Raw genomic sequence first — 6,465 nt, forward strand, 5'->3', positions numbered from 1 at the left:
TCAGACAGATGGGCCAGTTCTGTCGCCGAGCGAATCATCCGGTAGGCCTCCAAGTAGGCTTGACCCTCGCCTGGCGTGACTTCGATGGCGTCGGGACGATGTTTTGGCTGCCGATTAGTCACGTTTGTTGGAGCCTGCGCCTGCTGCTGGTTTTTGGACGCCGGCTGTGCTGCTGCTGTTTTCTGCTGCTGTGGTGGCTGCTTACGAGCCGGGCGCCGGACAACTTGCGCCCACGAGCCACCGTTATCGCCGATCGCATCCTCTGCAGCAGTAAGGGTGGGGAAGTCGCTGGATGGCTGCTGGCTTCGCTCACCCGTCTGCCGTTTCTGCTGCTGCTGTTGTTGCTGCTGCTGCTGCTGCTGCTGCTGCTGCTGCTGCTGCTGCTGCTGCTTCTGCTGCTGCTTCTGCTGCTGCTGCTGCTGCTGCTGCTGCTGCCGCTGCTTCTGCTGCTGCTGCTGTTGCTGTTTCGCCTGCTGCTGTTGCTGCTTCGCCTGCTGCTGCTGCTGCGACCCGGTGGCCGCCTGGCTGCGCTGTGCAACTGGTTGTAGTGGCGCGTCTGGAGAGGCATCTTGTTTGGCTGCAAGCTTCCGGATAAGCTCAGCCATCTCGCGAATTTCCTCCCGCAGTGCTTGCACTTCCTTCCAGTGCCGGCTGTCAGCTTCCTCCTTCGCCCGTTGAAGGTCCTTGATCATGTCAAGAAGCCCCTTGCGCTCATCCAGATTTGCCTGCAGCAACAACCGAGTGCTTATAAGCTCATCGGACATTATCGCGAGCGTGTTCTCCAGCGATGCCAACGACGCCATAACAGGCGCCGCCTCAGGAGCCTCAGGAGCTGGCTTGTTGCTGGAAGTCGCCTTCGTCGCCTTCGTCGTACTGCTCGATGCTGTGCTGCTGCGAGTAAGCAACACTTTCGGCTCAGCGGTGAGTTTTTTCGCGCCCTCCATCATGGTAGTGTCCACGGACACCGTCCGAGGACGCAGTAATCTGCTCATACCTCACTCCGACGCCCTCTGGTGGTGAGGGTTTCTGCCGCAATAATGGAGAACCCAAAACACGTTTTTCCGAGCGTAACTCCCCCAAATGGCTTCCAATTGTCTCGAACCCAACGGCGATTTGGTGTGTGATGATGTTGTGCACAATCTTCCAGAAGAACTCGACGCTCGTTTCCCCCTCCTTCTTCCAGAAAAACAGGAAAAACCGTTTCAGACGTGGTTTTTCCGCTCTGGGGGGGTGGTAGGTGGAAGTAGGGGGGCGGGATGGTGTTCCCCGCAATCCTCGTCTCAGGCTGCGTCGATAGAGGGGTCGCGTTGGGGGGTGCGGTCGGAAAATTGGGAAAACCCAGAAAACGCTTTTCCGGGCGTAACTCCCCCAAATGACGTCCAATCGTCTCGGACCCAACGGCGATTTGGTGTGTAATGATGTTGTGCACAACCTTGCCGAAGAACCCGACGCTCGTTTCCCCCTCCTTCTGCCAGAAAAACAGAAAAAAACCGTTTTAGACGCGGTTTTTTCCGCTCTGGGGGGGTGGTGGGTGGAGGTAGGGGGGCGGGATGGTGTTCCCCGCCATCCTCGTCTCAGGCTGCGTCGAAAGAGGGGTCGCGTTGGGGGGTGCGGTCGGAAAATTGGGAAAACCCAAAAAAACGCTTTTCCGGGCGTAACTCCCCCAAATGACGTCCAGTCGTCTCGGACCCAACGGCGATTTGGTGTGTAATGATGTTGTGCACAACCTTGCCGAAGAACTCGACGCTCGTGTCCCCCTCCTTCTGCCAGAAAAACAGAAAAAACCGTTTAAGACGCGGTTTTTCCGCTCTGGGGGGGTGGTGGGTGGAGGTAGGGGGGCGGGATGGTGTTCCCCGCAATCCTCGTCTCAGGCTGCGTCGAAAGAGGGGTCGCGTTGGGGGGTGCGGTCGGAAAATTGGGAAAACCCAAAAAACGCTTTTCCGGGCGTAACTCCCCCAAATGACGTCCAATCGTCTCGGACCCAACGGCGATTTGGCGTGTGATGGTGTTGTCCACAACCTTGCCGAAGAACCCGACGCTCGTTTCCCCCTCCTTCTGCCAGAAAAACAGAAAAAAACCGTTTTAGACGCGGTTTTTCCGCTCTGGGGGGGTGGTGGGTGGAGGTAGGGGGGCGGGATGATGTTCAGATGCTTCCTCTCTGCAAGCCGCGTCGATCGATACCCCACTCGGTGGGGTGCGGCGTATGATTCGGCGACGGGGGGGGCCCGGAAAAACGCTATTTTCCAGGGGGGGTGGGGGAAAACCCTTGCGGGGGGGTATTCTTCGAGGTAAACGGACACCCCTCCCCGAACAAACCCCTATCGGGAGACGCCTGGTTTTCCCGCTACGCCCGGAAAACTCTTCTGCTGCACACTTTTCCGGCTGGAACGCCCCCTGGTGGTGGAAAACTGGTTGGGTTTTTGCGGGGGTGGGTGGGGGGCACCCGCCCGAACAATCCGTCCGAAGACCCCGATCGTCTATCTCCCCTCCTTCCCCGGGAAAACTCGGAAAAACCGTCTCCGGGGGGGGTTTATCCGCTCTGGGGGGCTGGTGGTGGGTGGTGGGGGGGCGGGGTGGCCACTTCCGAACTCCCCTCTTCGAGACGCGTCGATGGAGGGGTCGCACGCCTGGATCGGTGGACTGACCACCTGGTACACCAAGGGGGGGCAGAAAAGGCCCGCCGGGAACTCCAGGAAATCAGGGCGGACAACCCGTTCGAACGCCGGGTGCCGGGTGTTCCGTCCGGAAGATTTTGAAATTCCAACCTCACTTTTAACCGACGCCAAAATTTCACACACACGCCGCCATTTTCGCGACACCGAAAACCGCGTGCTTTTTTGGGTGGAAATTTCCCCCGCCTATAACTCCGCGAGTTTTCCACGGATCCGCCTGGAATTTTCACAGCTTGTTCGCCTCCGGAAAACGCACAAACCACTATATGGCAGCTCTCTGCCAGCACTTATAGTTTGAGAGTTATAATCACTCAAAGTTTTGCACTTTAAACGTCCACAAAATGGCGTACTCCATGAAATCGTTAGTTCTGTCTTCACTGTTTGGTGCGTCTCAATAGCGCGCTTCTTTTGATACGTCACTTAAACAAATCGGTCCACTAATACGCGAGTTATTCCCGGAAAACCGTTCCCCGAAAAACTCCCCCAGTTTTCCGAATTTTCCGGAAAAATTCGGAGGGGGGGTTCAGGATGGCAATCGGGGGCCGGACACAAAAATCCACTGTCCTAACTACCGAATTTCCCGAGTTTTCACCACTTCACTTTTCCCTCGCGGAGCACAGCGTGGATGCGTCTGCACTGTTCGGCTGCTCGATCGCCACTACAGGGATAACTGGCTTGTGGTCGCCAAGCGTTCATAGCGACGTGACTTTTTGATCCTTCGATGTCGGCTCTTCCTATCATTGTGAAGCAAAATTCCCAAGCGTAGGATTGTTCACCCTTTCAAGGGAACGTGAGCTGGGTTTAGACCGTCGTGAGACAGGTTAGTTTTACCCTACTGGTGTGTGCTAATACGTGCTATCGTAACGGAACTCCTGTGCAGTACGAGAGGAACCACAGGTACGGACCACTGGCTCAATACTAGTTCGACCGGACTTTGGTATGACGCTACGTCCGCTGGATTATGCCTGAACGCCTCTAAGGTCGTAACCAATCCGAGCTGATAGCGCTTCAAAACCTAATGGGCAATCGGAAGCTAGCGGGCCTAACAACCCTCCGAGATCCGCTGGAACTGCCTCTGCAGCCTGGCGCCTCATCCCCGCTTCATAGACTGGGCCGCATCGCGCGGGGTCGCACTGCACGTGTTAGTACCTGACCATAGGGAACGCCGGTGGCCGCCGACCTCGCCGACCGTGGACTTGACTAGTTTCGATGCCCACCGACCGCCCGCAAACGACGGGACTTCAGGCTAGGAGTTTCAAGTTGTAGAGATGCGTTCGCATCGATCCTCTCAGGCGACCTACGCCTGGTGGTGTTATGGTGGACGCAAGGCACGTCCTGGCCCGGTAGTATGTACAAGAAAATGTACAAGTCCGGGAATACGGGGTGCATCGTATGTAACGTTCGATGTACATATAAAGCCTGGTAGGTGTTGGGATTATATCTGCAACACGGGCATTATCGAAAGATGGTTAAGTGGAGTCACCCAATGGGTGCCGTGCGTTATAAGGTACGTAATGCACAGTAGAGATACATTGTCGGGAGGTGGAACCCGCAAAATGTACAAGTCCGGGAATACGGGGTGCATCGTATGTAACGTTCGATGTACATATAAAGCGTGGTAGGTGTTGGGATTATATCTGCAACACGGCATTATCGAAAGATGGTTAAGTGGAGTCACCCAATGGGTGCCGTGCGTTATAAGGTACGTAATGCACAGTAGAGATACATTGTCGGGAGGTGGAACCCGAAAAATGTACAAGTCCGGGAATACGGGGTGCATCGTATGTAACGTTCGATGTACATATAAAGCCTGGTAGGTGTTGGGATTATATCTGCAACACGGGCATTATCGAAAGATGGTTAAGTGGAGTCACCCAATGGGTGCCGTGCGTTATAAGGTACGTAATGCACAGTAGAGATACATTGTCGGGAGGTGGAACCCGCAAAATGTACAAGTCCAGGAATACGGGGTGCATCGTATGTAACGTTCGATGTACATATAAAGCCTGGTAGGTGTTGGGATTATATCTGCAACACGGGCATTATCGAAAGATGGGTAAGTGGAGTCACCCAATGGGTGCCGTGCGTTATCAGGTACGTAATGCACAGTAGAGATACATTGTCGGGAGGTGGAACCCGAAAAATGTACAAGTCCGGAATACGGGGTGCATCGTATGTAACGTTCGATGTACATATAAAGCCTGGAAGGTGTTGGGATTATATCTGCAACACGGGCATTATCGAAAGATGGTTAAGTGGAGTCACCCAATGGGTGCCGTGCGTTATAAGGTACGTAATGCACAGTAGAGATACATTGTCGGGAGGTGGAACCCGCAAAATGTACAAGTCCGGGAATACGGGGTGCATCGTATGTAACGTTCGATGTACATATAAAGCCTGGGAAGGTGTTGGGATTATATCTGCAACACGGGCATTATCGAAAGATGGTTAAGTGAGTCACCCAATGGGTGCCGTGCGTTATAAGGTACGTAATGCACAGTACAGATACATTGTCGGGAGGTGGAACCCGAAAAATGTACAAGTCCGGGAATACGGGGTGCATCGTATGTAACGTTCGATGTACATATAAAGCCTGGTAGGTGGTTGGGATTATATCTGGCAACACGGGCATTATCGAAAGATGGTTAAGTGGAGTCACCCAATGGGTGCCGTGCGTTATAAGGTACGTAATGCACAGTAGAGATTACATTGTCGGGAGGTGGAACCCGAAAAATGTACAAGTCCGGGAATACGGGGTGCATCGTATGTAACGTTCGATTACATATAAAGGCCTGGTAGGTGTTGGGATATATCTGCAACACGGGCATTATCGAAAGATGGTTAAGTGGAGTCACCCAATGGGTGTGCCGTGCGTTATAAGGTACGTAATGCACAGTAGAGATACATTGTCGGGAGGTGGAACCCGCAAAATGTACAAGTCCAGGAATACGGGGTGCATCGTATGTAACGTGCGATGTACATATAAAGCCTGGTAGGGTTGGGATTATATCTGCAACACGGGCATTATCGAAAGATGGTTAAGTGGAGTCCACCCAATGGGTGCCGTGCGTTATCAGGTACGTAATGCACAGTAGAGATACATTGTCGGGAGGTGGAACCCGAAAAATGTACAAGTCCGGGAATACGGAAAAGTTCCCCATGAAAGGCTGGGGATACAATTATTGATACAATATAATGTGCCTAAGGGTACATTTATTTTTCTAAGTCCCAGAAATCCGTCACTGAACATCACGACTTACAAACACATCTTCCCCCCGGTCCTCCCATATACGGCACGGGACAAGTATGAAGAATGAAAATCATGTGTGTATGGAACATATAATGTGCCTGAGAAGCACATTTTTTTTCTAAGTCCCAGAAATCCGTCACTGAACATCACGACTTACGAAGACATGTTCCCCCGGTCCTCCCATACTCACGGCACAGGGGACCCAAGTTGATGAATATATTGTAAACATCATATGGTAGTATGAAACTTATAATGTGCCTGAGAGCACATTTTTTTTCTAAGTCCCAGAAATCCGTCACTGAACATCACAGCACTTACGAAGACATGTTCCCCGGGTTCCTCCCTTGTACGGCACGGGAAGACTGAAGAATGACAAATCTATTGTGTTATCGAAACATATAATGTGCCTGAGGCATCATTTTTTTCTAAGTCCCCAAGAAAATCCAGTCACCTGAAACATACACGACTTACGAAGACATGTTCCCCGTCCTCCCATATACGGCACCGGGACAAGTTTGAAGTATGAAACTTTTTGGTCACAGC

The sequence above is a fragment of the Anopheles stephensi genome, unplaced genomic scaffold (genome assembly GCF_013141755.1).
Source record: "Anopheles stephensi strain Indian unplaced genomic scaffold, UCI_ANSTEP_V1.0 ucontig267, whole genome shotgun sequence".
In the NCBI taxonomy this organism is placed as follows: Eukaryota; Metazoa; Arthropoda; class Insecta; order Diptera; family Culicidae; genus Anopheles; species Anopheles stephensi.